The 17,323-nt window shown below is 35.9% G+C and overlaps 1 long non-coding RNA gene across 1 annotated transcript; it reads left to right on the top strand.

Moving 5' to 3' along the window:
• Nucleotides 1–7,428: 7,428 nt before the first annotated feature.
• LOC128011889 (uncharacterized) lies at nucleotides 7,429–11,671 on the top strand. Its single transcript, XR_008182666.1, has 3 exons — nucleotides 7,429–7,853; nucleotides 9,309–9,345; nucleotides 11,360–11,671. It is a non-coding gene; the product is annotated as an uncharacterized LOC128011889 (long non-coding RNA).
• The last annotated feature ends 5,652 nt before the right edge of the window (nucleotides 11,672–17,323 follow it).

The following is a 17,323-nucleotide window of genomic DNA, read 5'->3' as shown; positions in this document are numbered from 1 at the left end:
TTTACTATTTCGTTCACTCGATTTATAAAATAATGCACACAATTTACTAATTAATTCCCTCTATTTTTATATTCCCCTCTATTATTTAGCAAATCGAGTGAACGCAATAGTAAATGGAGGGAACGCAATAGTAATCGTGTGCACGTTTTAGTACATTGAGGGAACAAGTTAGTAAATCGTGCACACAATTTATTTATTTTTTCTTGCATGTCATGTGCGTGGCTCCGTAAAAGATGAACAAAGGTCTTACAGGTTAAGAACGGCATGAGAGTAAGTAATGAGTGACAGAATTTTCATTCTTGGGTGAACTATCCCTTTAACTATGGTGAAGTAATGATATCAGATGAAAATGCCATGGCTTGTTATACAATCACATTTAAGATTCACACATCCATAGTCACATATGATGGCATTTCTTCCAATGATAACAGTTGACCAAATGCTAATACAATGGGCTTTTCTTTCTTTTCTTTTTTTGACCTGACCTCTGTTTGCTGATAATCAAAACATATGTTTGGCCAAGAAGATAAATCCTGGACTTAACAGTTTTCTAGTAGAAAATATGTTTTATTTTTTCTTTGTGTGAGAGTGTGTGACATGAAGAGTCAGAGATTAAACACACATACATATATCCACACTCCCACCCAAAGCAGCAGGGTGTTTTCTCTTGTCAGCCATGTGAAGGCGAGTGTTGTCGCAGCTGTGAGGTTCATTGAGGTTTCCCTCGCCTCACTTCTTTGGTAAGATAGCCGGGCTGAGGGATAGAGTCAGAGAAGAACAAGTATGTTTTGTGTCAAGGTTCAGGCCACACCGGGCAAGGGAGGGGAGGCTGGAGAATCCCAGGAGAGTCTGTTGTCGTCACCAAAAGAGAAAGATAGAGAAGAGATGAAGGGTGCCAAGCGCACTTCTACCTCATATGTTTAGGCTAGGACACTTGAAATGAACATAAATATCACACAAGGGAACCCGGGTTCATGTTACTCCTATAACATACAACTTCCTGTACTGATTGAAGACCACCTCGCATTTTTCATTGCACAGTGTTTTAATTATAAGTTCTGTTTTAATGATTTATATATTAAATAATTGTATTTTTTATTAAATAGTTTTGATTATAATATATACAAACGTTGCACTGCATTGTGATTTAATTGCATTCATTTTATTGCTATGCATGTTATTATATTTTGAGATGTTTGGTTCATAATTCCATTCAATGGTTAATGATCCATTAATCTCAATAATCTAATAGAGGTGTCTGCAGGTAAAGTAGAAGTTAATGCATCCTAATCAAAGTAAACATGACTAAAAGCGATCATGTGCTCTTATCTAAAGAAAGCCATTTCATGTGACCATGATGCCCCCATTATAGAAGCTGAACCCTCAGGAGGTTTCTGTTAGGAAGAAGTGAGCTTAAGAATGTTTACCAACTTCCTGCTTCTTGTGAGCATTTTGACTGCTGTATGGTGACATGGTCCTTATCTCTCAGTGTAGGAAAACATCTGGTCCCTAGATCTGACCAGGAAGTGTATTGAACGGACAGCTTCCCCCTTTCAGAAAGGGACAAATCCTATAGTAGTGTCTTTGGCTGGTACTTGTTACACAAAAAAATCACACATTTGTATTCACACACACACACACACACACACACACACAATGACTTCAACATAACTTTTCACATTAACTACAATAAAATATGATACAAACTGCTCTAATCTTATCTATCCGATTGGTCGATGTGATTTAGGCATTGTTCAGTGTGTGCCAGAGGCATTCAGACCATAAAGCCAAATACAATTCTAATCAGAATTTATATCGACCAAAGAGTCTTAAAACAAAGGTGTACACACTTCAACTCCCCTAAATACACACATTTCACACTCTCAGTGGTTAAATTGGTCTATTAACAATGTCCAACCATGTATAAAAATACACCGTAGGAAAATTGTGGTATTAAATTGTGTTTAATAGCGTAATTTCTGTAGTGAAATGCATATTAACATTTAGTTTCTTGTCATATCCTACATACACACTGTTTATATAATACACACATGTTTAATCTGATATAATTTGACAAAATTGCAGCTTGATTGGAAATGACACACATAAATTATATTTATCTTGAAATCTCTCCAGACATCACACGTCTCTTGTTTCCACTCCTTTTTTAAGCTCTTCGTTGACCGTGTTGTTTTCCTTGTAATAGAAAAAATGTTTTTGGTACCAATATTATTGGCCATGATGGAAATGAGACCACAAGTGAGGCACAGCTGTAATTTGTGTTCACATTTATACAAACACTTTTCACACAATTAACATTGCAATAATTATATTATTTATTGTTTAGATCATCAGCTTTTAATATAATATTATTTATGTTTTATAATGGACTTTTAATAAGGTTGTAAGTCTGGGTTCACAGGGTGAAACAATTAAATTCATTTGAAAAGCAGGAAAAGTAAATGATGAAGGCATGATAAAACATTTCCAATGCTCTTTTCATGTGACTTAAAGATATAATGAAAAAAAAAGTTGATTATACATAAAATTCAATGAGACACAGATGTGTCCATTGAAGAATTAGCTATATATGCTGGACAAATGCACATTTATCTAACTCTGAAACATCACAATGAGTTATTAGCTTTCAAAACATATTCATATAAACTGTTTAACCACAAAATCCACTCCTAAACGACGGAAAGATGTCTGTTACAAGAAGAGCAACTGCATTTTCATCACTGACTGGAAAAGGAATGAACATCAGCATCATGTCATTCAAGGCCAGCTAAGCAACAGAATAGAATGTTGAGTCTTTTATTACTGCAGGGTCCTCTAGAGGGCTTCATTTTGCCTGGAACTCCATGACTGTTTAGCCTTTCAGAGTAATCCATCTCTCCATCTCAAAGTCCTCGCCTCATTCCCTTGTCCCCACACCTCCAGTCACAAACTAGACAGTTATTAATACACATAGACTGTCATCTATGTCTTATGGCAGTGAGAGAGTGTGCACAGATAATATAGAGGACACATAATCCACTGCTATATGTGACTGACGGCAGTCAGAGAGTGTCCTTACAGGGAGGGGTCACAGATGGCTGCTGGACGTGCTCCAGATTTCACTGTAAAAAACAAACAAAACAAAAAACTTGGAAGGAGAAGAAAAATACAAAACATCACAGCAGGAAATCCAAGGAAAAGATTTGCATAAATAATTTTTTTTTTTTTAAAGTACAAAAAGTAATAACTATTCAGTATTAACTGTTTCTGGGAAAGATAAGTCTACTGTCTACTATAAGAACTCAAGGAGAAACATCTCAAATAAAGTTTAAGCTTACTTCTATGCAACAGATATATATAGTGAAATATAGTCAAATATATATAGTGCTGTCAAATGATTAATTGCATATATTTTTGTTTACATAGTATATGTGTTTGTAGCATGTATATTTATTCTGTATGTATTAAGACACTCACATACAGCATATATTTTGAAAATATTTAATTATATATTAATATTCATACACATTATACCATATATAAATATATAAATATATTAACATAGATTTTTATTAAGTATATACATGCATGTGTGTGTGTGTGTGTGTGTGTGTGTACTGTATATATACATAATAAATATACACACATCACATATATTATGTAAACAAAAACTTTTATTTTGGTTCCCATGAATTGAGATTAATATATTTTATATATTCATCAAAAAATTCACATATATTTATAATTTTTGGAGGATTTAAAAGCTGAAATGTGAAGATTACAATTTTATAAAAGCACTCACATTAGTTCTTCTGCGAAAATGTGAGCATTATTTGAGTTTTAGTCAATGTTTTAAGTGGTTATGCTGTGTTGACAGTAAAGTCAGTAACCTTTTTAAAACTAAAATCATTTTAACATGCATACTATTTACAATGTGGCAAAAATATTAAAACAGTATTTTAACATTTTTTTATAGAGTATTACTAAATATATGCTAAATATATGATAATAAATGTTGTGAACTGTAAAGCTCAGTGAACTACATTTTTAAAATTGAAAATTTTAGTTTAAACCTTCATATTACAAAATATATTTCAAACTGTACTATATTTTTTTCAAGGACTTTTCAATAAACACATTTACATCTTACATAATATATTTTCAAAAATAAACACAAATGGCCAAAAATATGTTTATGTGTTTGGCTGCAGCAAATATATTCTAGCAAATATACTTTTGGACATTCATATTTTAAAATATGGAAGCTGTAAACCAGATTTTTGCTTTTTAAAAAGAGAAAACAAGTGGAAATTCATTTTTGCAGTAATTAATCAACATCGCAAATGCTGTCAGTTAAGCTCAGTTTGTACCGAACACAGAATATTCCTTTAAACAATGAAAGAGCAACCTCTGTGCAGTAAAATGTTCCTTTATGTGAGAACATACATGATATAAACACACAGCACAGGATAACACTGCTTACGCATGTAAGGCGTGTGTACATTTCCATCCATCTTTGCGTGAGAGTTTGACACAGCCATGTGCTGCTTCTAAGTCTGACCTAAAGGGAGTGTCCACATAACAAATTTTAAACTACACACACATAAGCACATACCAAGCCGTCCAAGCCAGTGATCTCTCCACACACACACACACACACACACACACACCCTGACACCTGGTGGCCGCGCCTGGGGGATTTAATTTCATCATGTGTAAAATATGATCCTGCTAAGTTTTATTATCGATGCAAGGACACATATACAAAAACAACAGATATACGCTGTGGACGGTCGCTGTGTCAAGTTGCCAACTCTGGAAGCCACACTTTCACAAGCAGTCCTTTATTCCTAAGTATACAATCAGCAGCTATAAGTGCCTGGTGAAGTTCTTCCCAACCCAGCCTGATGGAGGTCATTTCAAGGAGCCTGTGACGAGGGGTTTGGGGAGCCTGGGTGTGAACAGACCTGTATAGCCCAGCCATATGACAGTGTGACAGTCCTCTGGTTTAAGAATATTACTGGATCATAACATTTTATTGCAGCTCTGAGGGTCAAGCATGCTATCACATTTTCCCACATGTGCAAAGTCTGCACCTGTTGTTTGGAACATGCATGACAGATCAACACAGCATAATTACATGACCATAATCAGAAGAAGTAAATGAGAATGCTTCTGTATTTATAGAACAGTGGATTTTCTAAAGTTAATGTCTGTGATTTAATAAAAAGTCGATAAAATCTATTTAATAAAAAATCAAATTATATATATATATATATATATATATATATATATATATAATTTGTTTTTCTTTTTTGTTGTTTTTTTTTCTTTCTTTTTTTTTTTACTTATTTTTACTTTTAAAAAAATTCAATTGCAGATACATCGCCTGCATTTTTACTTTAAACATCACTTTTTTTATACAAGTTAACATACTTTATCTTATTAACATCAAATTAATTATGTTGCTGGTTAAATTCATATGTGCCCAAGATGCTATTGTATGGAATACAAAGAGCACTAAAAACATTTAAAAATGGCCATCATTACATTAAAAAAAAAAAAAAAAAAAAAAAAAAAAAAAACACTGGTTTCATAAGAAGGATCAGGACAGCAGATGTAAATACAATGAATACAGCCATTGTTCTCTGTGGGATGTGTTAACTTTCTTCACAAGGGAATCGTCATTGTCTTTTCAAGGCCATAGTCTCTGATGAAGACCATGCAAAATCAGGAAAACATGTCTCTTTCTTTCCACAATGATGCAATGCAGACTTAAGTGATTTCATTTCCTGTTCTCCTAAATGCTCCCAAGTCAAGCGTCATCTCAGCTCAACACTGAACATTCCAGTCTATTGTAATCATACTACAACTGTTTGTTTCTCTATATATTGACACTATATTTATTATTAAATATGTGTGTGTGTGTGTGTGTGTGTGTGTGTGTGTGTGTGTGTGTGTGTGTGTGTGTGTGTGTGTTGTAAGCACAGTTTACCTATGGATTTTTTTATAAACTAGCTAAGACTTTAGCCATAAAGGCTTAAAAATTTATTAAAAACTAAATACAATAAAAGCAACTTATGCAAAATGTGTATAGTCCTTCTCATGTTGTGTACTGGGCCCAGAATGAAGTGCAAGCCAACATGGTGTAAACTATTTTAACACTTGCATCATGGATTAAGAATGTTAACTGATCCATGTGATCGTCTAGGTTGTTTTTCTTGGAGAAATGTCGCCCTCTGCTGTAATAATAATGACTGTACGCTGTACCTATATCTTTGACAGGTTCTTTACTACATTTGAGAGTAAATGCAGCTAGAAAGACAGTGAATCTTTCTTTTCTTTTCTTTGCTCTTCTCGATTCATTTGATTGGATTTTACATTAAAAGTACACAAATTGTGCATTTTTATGATAAAATATATTTTCATAGTCCCAGTGATACATTGACCCAAATACTACAACCCTACATCTCTTTCTATCTAAATATTAATATAAAATTAAGGAATGTCAATGAAAACATGATCAGCACATTTTAATAAAATAAATGAAACATATATATACATAATTACATTGTAGACATACATACCCCCACATATATGGACATGCCTCTTTCTCTCAAGTTATCAAAGATAAATTATAAATGTTAATGTTAACATGATTGGCACATGCCCTTTAAATGAAAAAGGTTAAAAATATCTAATAACATTAATATTATTGATTTTATATTAATATTCACATATAAATATTAAATACAAAGATATAATAAAATTATTCGTATAATACAATTATAAAGAAAACACTTTCTGTTTTATATTATGTCTCTCAAATGAGAAAAAATATAAATTAAAAACACGTTCGTCACGTTTCCGCTCCGTAGACTTTCACCAACAAAGTGGAAATGCCTTTTTCCAGCAGGGAGCATAGTGTGGTTACATTCGGTGACAGAACACTCAAATGTGTCGAACATTTCTTAACTGTACGTGTCAGATAAAATGTAGCGCAAAGGGAAATGCCTTATTATCAAGCAGTCGCGAAACATGTCAATAGAGCTCTGCGACATGTGATTCGCTCGAGTGTTTGTAAACATGCGTCAAAAGCATGTGATTCTGCTGACGACATACTGCGCTCAAGAAGGACAGCCAATCAGGACACGGGGGTGTGTGCCCTGGGCGGGGCCTAGCTGTTGCGCTGTGGAAAATTCGATGTGCGCGGCATCCAGACGTTTTAGAATTGAAAAACGAAGTTCAAGCCGATAGCATCCAGCGTTTGACATCGCCAACAGAGAGAACTGAGACAGGTTTGTTCAGGTTAGTAGGAGTGTTTTCTATTAAGTAAAGTTGTTAGGTCCTTCACATTGGGCGTTGCGTTATTCTAAATAATCCATCGCCAAGAAAAAAAAAATGCTGTTTTCTGATGTGGGACAGATCGATTAACTTTTATGAACTTTGACATGAACGAGATTGATGTATTTATTACTTGAAATATGCCATATATGTTGGTATCGAACCCATTTAGCCAGTCTCTCGTCATGTCCGTTTGATTCTTTATGATGCTGTCAGTCATTCTTATTGAGATGCTCTAGAAATACCTAGACTAGTTATCGTCTCATAATATTGTCCTTAGTTAAATATAACGTACAGCTGATTCTCAGAAAGAAGAAAAATCAAGGTGGGATTGCAGGGAAGGAGGAGGGTTTTCTGCTGCGACAAAGGTGTGCGTGCGTGTGTGGTTGGCCTAGACTGCTTGGCGTGGCAAAGAAAGGATGTTACGCAGTTCTTATTTACAACCCAGTGTGCTTTGCCCTGACCCATGGAATGTTTTCATCTCGATCAGTCAGAATGGCGTCTAACAGGTGAGCTCGGTTGTTTTTTTCCCCACTGATTAAAGCATATAAAGTTTGCGCACAGACATCAGTCGATTAACCAAAATAGCTGCTGTCCTGAGCATACAAATAAACTCAGATTTGCATGTAAGGCACGTTCAGTCTTAGCTGATAATGTCTATGCATGATATTATATGACTGGGTTTATGTAACCTATTGATTCCGCGGACCTTATTTGCATTTCTAGATGTTTCGTTTGGTAAACACATGAGGTTTACACCCACTATCGGCCATTTCTTTATTAGCTAATGATGTTTTTAGTCAAGTGCGCACCTTTTATTTCTGATGTAAACAAAGCTGGCATTTATTTTCCTCTGCCAGTAGGCGGCGCTATTTGTGTTTATTACCCTGTTTTTATATATATAAAATAATAGTTTTATTTATTTAACATAAAACCAAGAAAATAAAAAGGAAGTTAACACGTAACTTCCCTCAATTAAATGCATTTTTTTAATAAATCAAAACTTTTCATATTTATTATGTTTAAATCATTAAATAATTTTATTTTAGATATTTATTTACAGTTCACAGAAAATCATTTACTACTAGAAAGCATTGACTTTAAAACCAGACTGACGACTGAATGGCTGTAGGTTCTGCCACTGATTAAAGGCACCTAATCTCAGATTACTTTATAGGGAACACATATATGTGACTCTGGACCACAAAACCAGTCATAAGGGAAAATGTATAAATAAATAAGCTTTCCATTGATATATATGATTTGGTAGGATAGAGCATTATTTGGCCAAGATACAACTATTTAAAATCTGGAATCTGAAGCTGCAAAAAATATATATATAAATATTGAAAAAATCCAAATTAATCCAAATCCACATAATGATTAATAGTCGTTAGCATTGCATATAACCAATTAAAAATAAAGCTTTGATATATTTATGGTAGGAAATTTACAAAATATCTTCATGAAACATGATCTTACTTACCGTAATGTCTTAATGATTTTTGGCATAAAATAAAAAATTTTCATTTTGATCAATGCAATGTATTGTTGGCTATTGCTACAAATATACCCATGCTACTTATGACTGGTTTTGTGCTCAAGGGTCACAAATGTGGCATATATGACAAATCAGTACAATAATTACAGATACTATGCTATAGAGTAGGACAATTGAGCACACCAACGGGAAGTCATGTTTTAGAGTAATGTAACATTATTGTAGAATCATTGTTAAGAATACATCTGGCTCTAAGTGGTCCCAGGAATGATCCGATGCCAGAATGATTCGAGATTGGATGATGAATTGTATTTATTCATCAGACAAACTCAAACATGTCTAAGGAATGCTTGTATTCACCATTGTTTAAAATATGTTGTAATGTACATTCCCTGTGAATAGTGATGAAATCTCTATAATGCCATTTTTACCAATGTCTTTTATGTTTATTTTTGTTTTTTAGGGAATCTGGGATGACGAGGAACTACAACACTGCAAAGGTATGTGTACACATTGGCATGCATATTGAGATAATTTATATATAAGTTAAATGACAATGAATGTGCATTAACTTCTTGGGTGTGGTACCATTGTGGCGTTCACAGTTGGAATCTGCAGTTTCATCCATCCAATCTAAATAAGCAGAACAACACTAGCCATATTGCCATTTTTCTAATGGGTATTCACTTTCATAATGTATTAAAACCCCATACACTCCTTGATGGCATTAGCATCAGCTCCCTTTACTGGCACATATGCCAAGCTCTTCATCTCATTTCTCTGATTCGCCAAGGTTTTATCTGAGTGAACACTTTGGCAGCTATTGAAAGTGCGTCATTCAGGGTCAACGTGTAGTCAGTCGGCCAGGCTCCTCTCCTGTTATAGATTAAGCCTACAGGAACCAGACTACTATGTTGAGATGACACTGCTAAAATTAACCCGCTTGCTGCTAGTGACGACTGCATTAATAGTCAGACAGGAAGGATGCTAGTTAGCATGCACTGTTGCTGAATAACCTGTTTGACATGGTAAAGAGGCAAACATGGTGCTATATCAGGCATTAAAGGTCAGAAAGACGTAATGTTGAATTGATAAATAGATTCAGTGAGAGTTTCGCAGGAAAAAGGTCCACAGTCTAATGTCAAATGTTTGTTGTAGTCACGGCCAGTTATAACTTTTTCTCTCTTTTTTTTTTTTCTTTTTTTTTAGCAATTTTGCCTTTATTGTGACAGGACAGTATTTAATACTGTCAGCGCACTTCCCATGAGGCTGTTAGCACCGACAAGTTATAAGATTCTGTAACACTTTCCTTAAAGCCTTTATGTATAATGCATTATAAAAGTAGTTTGAATGCTTTAATTGTGCCTTGTAATGCACTTTATAATGCATTTTACAATTTCATGAATAGTTGTGTAACTATGCTAATAAATTATAACACTTTTCAGTCTATTGTTACACTATGCATTATTAATTGTTATAATTTATGATAAGTTATAATGTATTAAAATGCACATTATGAATAATTCTAATGCATTATACCCTCTAATAAACCTTTATAATGCATTCTACATAAAGCTTCAAATAAAGTGTTACCTAAGATTCTTTATAACTTTTTTTTTGTCATGTCTTCTTTGTCATGACCCATCGTTGGTGTAAGAGGTCATTTTATTAATACCACAAATTTCTATTTTCTTCAATGACACATTTAGCTGATAATTTGATGTGTAGACCTACAAATCTAGTCAGCAGAGAAGTTGTTCTTCTAACAAAATATTAACAGGTTAATATAATATTTTTATTAGGATTTAGTAATTTATTAAACAGTTTGACCTTCAGTTACTTCCTTTTACTCCTTTTTTTCAATTACATTTAGCTGGCATAATGTGCAATGTAGGAACAGATTAGGAAAATATAGTTCCTTTTATTGATTCTGACAGAAATAAAATATACCCCATTTCTGGGATTATTTACTGCCTGAATTAATGCAATGCATCTCTGCATTTACTGCTTCATGATATTTATAATGGTTCACATCGAATTGATAAATACTGAGGAAGTCGTCCCAGCCATCAGCTCAACAGATGCCCTCAAAACTGTAAATGTTGCATAATAGCTGTCCTGATATACCCAGACACAAATAGATTGAAGCACAGCTTGGGTAAAATGCACTGTGAATTGTGGCTTGGTTTAATTTGTGTTTAGAAAAGCAATCCAGCAAAGGGATGGATCAAAAAAACAGTTGGTTCTTGTATATTGTAGAATCTATTTTGCATAGGTCTGTATCTTCTTGCATACTTATTTTTCCTTAATCAATACACAGTTGACAATGTTCCGATGCCAAGTTGTAATGCGATGAGAGGTGGTTCAGAAAGCCTTTAGAGACATAGAAGCACTGCCTTCAAGGCGTGAAGCAGATATTTGTTTACTTAAAGCCTGATGTTATTAAAGATAAATCAAAGTAACATCATGCTTCATAGTGTAGCTTTTCATACTGCGTTCATCTCCCAATCTAAGATAAACTGGAGCAGAGAGGAGGATTATCATTGGCTGGTGGTGTATCATTAGACTGCACCCTGCCAGCTGACCTACCTCACTTCCCCGCTTCGATTGAGATGTCATACAGAGGAGCATGCTGGGAATTGTGGTCCGTGTTAAAGTGTGTCAGGCTACTCTGAGGATAGGGTAATTTTAGCCATGTCTTGTTATATGTTATCGTTTGTATATGTATGAAGATATTAAGAGAAGCAGTTCTTCTGTGTCCAGTTTTCTGAAAGAGATTAATTTTATATTTTTATTAGAATTTATAAATTTATAAATCAGTTTGACCTCCTGTCTGCATTTTGTTTAATTCTTTTTATTTTATTTAGCTATTTATTCATTAATTAATAAGTTAATACATTTTGTGTATTATAATATTTTTATTCTATTTAGCATTTTATAAAATTTTATAATTTTATAATAAATTTTACATTTTAATAATGTATTTATATATTATTATTTTTATAATTTTGTTTATATTTAAATAAGTGTATTTTTTTTTTCCTAATGTGATTTTCAGGGTTTACCCTCCCTTTTTCCTCATGCATCACTTCAGTTTTGAATATGGTGACATAATCCATGTTGTTCTGCCGTCTGTCTCCATGGTTACAGATCTGTAGTCACAAAACAGGAAGAGGAAGTCTATGGGCCACTGATGCGCCTTCCCATGATTCTACAGTCCCTCTTGTTTTCTTTTAATCATAAAAGTCCTTTATCATATCTTACCCTGCGCGTCCATTCTCTAATCTGTCTGAACACTGGTATGATGTTACCCTATTAGTCACGTCATTTGTGATGTCCACAGATTCAAGATTCTTTCCGTCCCTGCCCATATTATCTGACTTAGCTGTCCCCCGACAGCCTGGATATTTTAAACAGGCCGAGATTAAAAACACGAGAAACAAAACAGCCCAGTTGTTACATAACTGAAGCCGAGCTCTGCGATGTGCCTTTAAAAGCTGCAGGCTGTCAGGTGATCACAGGGGCACCGTCATCTCAGTTCACCGAGACACCAGCGCGTCTCTCAGAGACGCAGATGAGACGCCGAAGATATAAAAGAGGGTAGCTGACGGCTAGAGAAACAGTTATAGGAGGACAGAGGGGAGAGGAGGTCACCAGATAGACAGGAAAAGAAAGAAGCCAACTATTATCAAAGTGTCTCTGGCTCTCCGTCTCTCACTTCTCCACTCGTTATGTTGGTTTCGAGATGCTGTGTTTGTGTGCTCATAACACAGAGTGAAAAAGACCCAAGAATTAAGTGCTGCGTCACAATGAGCGAGAGAGGCAAACTGAGAGAGAAGGAGACATTGAGGGACTGTTGGAGCGTTTGCGGCAACTATCTGTCTGGGTGATCGCAATGAGCGTGTTTGTATGCGTCTATTAGCGATCTATTTATGTAGACATGTGTCTGTCTGAAAAAAACAGCAGTGATTCTGCTGTTGCAACAAGATGAAAATAGAGCGAGCAGGAGAGGGTGGAGGTCTGGTGGAGAGAGGGAGGAAGTGAGAGAGAGAGAGAGAGAGATTTTGGATTAGTTGCTACGTCACTTGTTCACGTCGAGAGGAAAACAGCAGCTATGAGGAGAGGATTCGGACATGTGTGCTTTTCTCCTACCTGTGAGTGTATCCCAGTCCTTTCGTCTGCTCGTCCGCCTTTCATCCTCCTCTTTTTCTCTCCCACTTACGCTCTCTCTGATTTCACGTTTTAGTCCATTTCTCCACAGTCGCAGCTCCAACATGGATGCTGAGAACGTGATAGAGTTTCCTCGGATTGTGTGCGCAGAGGTTCGGTGTTTGTCGACGTTTGCTGGGCATGTGACGGTATCGCGAGGTCCGCAAAAAAAACAGTTATCAAAAAACGATAACAAAACAAATGCTGCTTTCGAAGGTTCTTGTGAGAAATAGTTCATGTAAATAACAGTTTTAGCCTGTTATTCGAACCACATCGGATACCGCAAGGGTTCGTACCGTAATCGCAACACGCATACTTACGGTTGATACTGATACCGATATATATATACGTTACATCTTTTCTGGCTTCTCTTAACAGGTAAGTCAAATACAGCAGGCTAGTCACTGTAAGTCTGACCTGAGATCAATCTCTGGATTATTAAGACATCAGGAGAGGCTACTTAGATGTTACTTTATGGCATTTTATGTCCCTTATATAAGGATGGATGAGTAGAAGAGCAGGTGCCTCGGCTAAATTTGTGATCTTTTGGCAGAGACGGGGGCAGATGTCGCATTTCCCTCAACAACATTCGTTTCTGTAGTTTACTAGAAATACTTGCAAATATTTGGAGCACTTACTTTTCAGTGCGTGACACATTATTTGAACTTCTCTCCCTGTGTCTTACTTTCAATACAGGGGTTAAATTGTGTCCTGAGGAGGGTTATGTTGATGAAAAGGGTATAAATGTCATGGGAGGGAACCGGGGAAAGTACTAGAATGAGAGGGAGAGAGAGAGCAAAATTGTTTACCTTGCTCTCTTGGTGACTGTGCACTGGCAGGCGTCCAGTTCAAATGCGCTAGACTTCCTAATGCAGCTGCATCAGAGAGAGGAGTGATGGAGCTCTGCTCCTATCAGGCGCCGGCTGGTGCTTCCGACTTTTTCGCAGCTCCAAATCCCATTGGATTAGCCCTGGGAAGCAGCTGGAGGGATTAATCCGATTGGCTGCAAGGTAATATAATCATTCGTGAGTACTCTTGTTATGGTAGAGTGTTGTTGTTTTAGAGAGCTGTTACTTGGTAGAACCTCACTATGGAAAAATGTTATTCAAAGGGATAATCCACCCAAAAATGAATAATCCGTTCTCGTTTATTCACTCGCACCACTGTGCCATTTTTCTTCTGTGGAACACAAAAGGAGATATTTTGTAGAATGTCTGTGTTGTCCATACACTGAAAGTCAATGGGGTCCAATTTAGTTGTTGTTGTTTAAAACATGAGGATGGGAAAATTATTTTAATGCAGTTTAAAAGGATATGTGTCATTATTTATTCCCCATATTGTCGTTCCAAATAGTTTCGGTTCCCATTGACTTTCATTGGCATTTGATGTTTTTTTACATCAAATGGTTGTTTGATTAGAATTGTCTTCTTTTGTTGTTGTTGTTGTTGTTGTTTGTTTGATTTTGTCTTTTCTTAACAATTCTGATTTGATCACAATCAGTGTCAAACAGTGCCATGGTAAGTTTGTTACGTGCATGCGATTTGTTCTATTAGGGAGACGGTCCTGTCCTAAAACCTGTTGCGTGTTGAGCGGTGTTGTCCCCAGGTTACGTCCGAGGGTGTGTGTGTGTGTGTGTGTGAGAGAGAGAGGCAGAGGCCTGCACTGCAGCTGTTAATGCTGCATTAGACGCCACAGACCGGAGCTCTGGCAAACGTTGGTAGCACCAGAGGGCCAGAGGGGATTGCATCCCTGTCTACCTCATCATCCCTATCACGTGGGAGGGGCGTTTTTTGGTGGATGAAGCTCGCAACATGGCGGAATTAACCTACCGGCGTCTGGGCCGAGGAATGGGCTGTGACGCAGATTGTAACTCATGCTATTTTTCCCTGATATTCAGCATGGTTTTTTAGCTCCCCGTGATATTGATATCAGTGTAGGCCATTTTCTTTTTGAAAGCTGTTCAATATATAGGATGTATGTATAGAATTATTATTCATTTGTTTGATTGATTGATTACTGTACAACATAATGTCTATGTAGTGGGCCCAAAAAGTATTTGGACACTTACAAATGTACAAAGTACAAATAAAATAAAATAAATGTAAATATATAAATAGCTTTTAATTGAATTTAATAAATGTACACATTTATATCAAATAAAGGGAAAATTATGTTTAATGCATTGAAATTTCATCATTTTTTAAAAGTAATTAAAGTGTGCAAATATTTTGGGGGATTTATTCATTTATTTATTTATCTAATCAATCATTTTTAATTATTTCCACATTAGTTTGGGGACATATATTTATTTAATAATTTAATTATTAACTAAAAAATAAACACTTCATTTTGATAAACTCATTTGTCTTTTAATTAGATTTTATTAATTATTTATTTGCTTGTTTCATTGTATTTATAATTTTTTTTTGTCACCAGAAAAACAAAGCTGCCCCCTTAAAGTATTTTATAAATATTGCACAACAGGCCAGTGGCGAACAAACAGCCAGAAGAAAGTGAGAGGAGCAACCAGACACCTCTAAACAGCAACTGTCGCCATGCTTCTCTCCTCTCTACCGGGAAACTCCCATGAGTTCTGTCCTATCAGTCAGATAAGGGTTACCGAGCTCCTGGGGCATGTTTCAGCTCTGCTGTACAGTTTAAAACAAACACGCAGCGCAGCCCTTGAGCAAACTTAAGAAGGCAGAAAATATCATTTTACAGGCATGAATTGCTGCAGGAATGGACATTTAAAAATATAGGATTTACGAAAAATAAAAAGATTTAGGAAGAAGGTGTAATAAATTTAAGTATAGGCCTATATGTCAGGTTATCGGCTCTGAGACTTTGGCTCTGAGAACACCGATATGTAAAGAACAAAAAACCTTGGCAAGACGTCAGGGCCGTACCTGCCACCACACCCTCGCCGAGTGCTGGCATCAGGAATCTCCCTTCCAGACTTCTCCATTACTGAGAGACCGCGACGGAGGAGGCAGCAAAACAGAGTCAGAACAACCTAAATCAACCTCTCCGCACACGCTCGACTTTATATGCCACAGGTCTAGTGAGTACTCCTCATCGAAATTTTTATTTGATTCAAATGTAATTGATTCAATGTCTTTCTATCAGTTGTAAAAGCCAAAAGAATGGCATTTTGACACGCTAGGTTGAATGCAGTGAGCTTTGCTCATATATTTTGACCTGCGTTTTCTCTTGAATCCTTTCTGGTTTCCTGCGTAGGTACTGCTTCACATTCCCTGCCGCTGAGTGACAGATGAACTGCTCTCAGCATGCAGGGCGTTCTCTAGAGCCGTGGAGCTCGACTGCTTTCACGTCTGGACATAAGAGTTACAACCTGCTAATATGAAAGTAAACTAAAAAAATGTATTCTATATATATATATATAGAATCACTGTACTAGAGCACTAAAAGAGAGCTATTTGCAAACGTCAGATATCAATATTCAAGTTAGATTTCTCATTTGCTTCGTGTAGTTATAGATTAACACAAGAAATAACAATATGTTTGAGTTTGTAAAGTGGCTGTAGCTGTGGAGACGGAGGCAGGGACTGGTCTCCTTTGGGTTTGAAACTATACATACTTTCTGTATGCTCGCAATTTTCCACTTAGAGCCCACAAACACAGGCTGTTCACAGTTTTTCATCCATGCCAAATTTGCTTAGTCAGATTGCAAATCAGCATTGTCTGGTGTATAATTATTCACTGGCACTATGCCACTGCATTTGCTTGTTATGAGTGGCGTATCTAGGGCTTATGAAACCACACGATCTTTTATCCTCCGATCGATATTCCTTCAAATTATATTGTTTAACGTTACACTTAACGTTTCCTTCTGCACGTTTAATGTTTAAAGCGAGCAACCAAGTGGAAGAAGGTGTATAAGATGGAAGCAGTCTGTGTGTGCTCTTCCTGATTGTGTTTTGTAGGTTTGCAGAGTAGACTAATAATCTTTATTATCCTCTGAGAAAGAAGTCTAGCCGCGTTGGGTTTCCTGCCAGAATTGGAGGTGTGGGCTTTCTCGTCTTGTTTTGTTTTCTTTGAGGTTTGAGGTGTGAATCTGTCACGAGGATTGAGTTTTGATTTGCTGCTCTGTAATAAAAGCTCAGAGTACAGAGTTAATAGAGATTAGCTGGTTAACGTTGACAGCCATTCAGAAGGAAATTCTTCGGCAAATTGGAAATATTTATTTATTGTATAACTTTTTATAGTTATAGCTTTACTATATATTATAGTTATTTAATTATAGCACTT

This window comes from Carassius gibelio, chromosome B23 (genome assembly GCF_023724105.1).
Source record: "Carassius gibelio isolate Cgi1373 ecotype wild population from Czech Republic chromosome B23, carGib1.2-hapl.c, whole genome shotgun sequence".
Taxonomy (NCBI): Eukaryota; Metazoa; Chordata; class Actinopteri; order Cypriniformes; family Cyprinidae; genus Carassius; species Carassius gibelio.
This window is presented reverse-complemented; position numbering and strand designations above follow the sequence as displayed.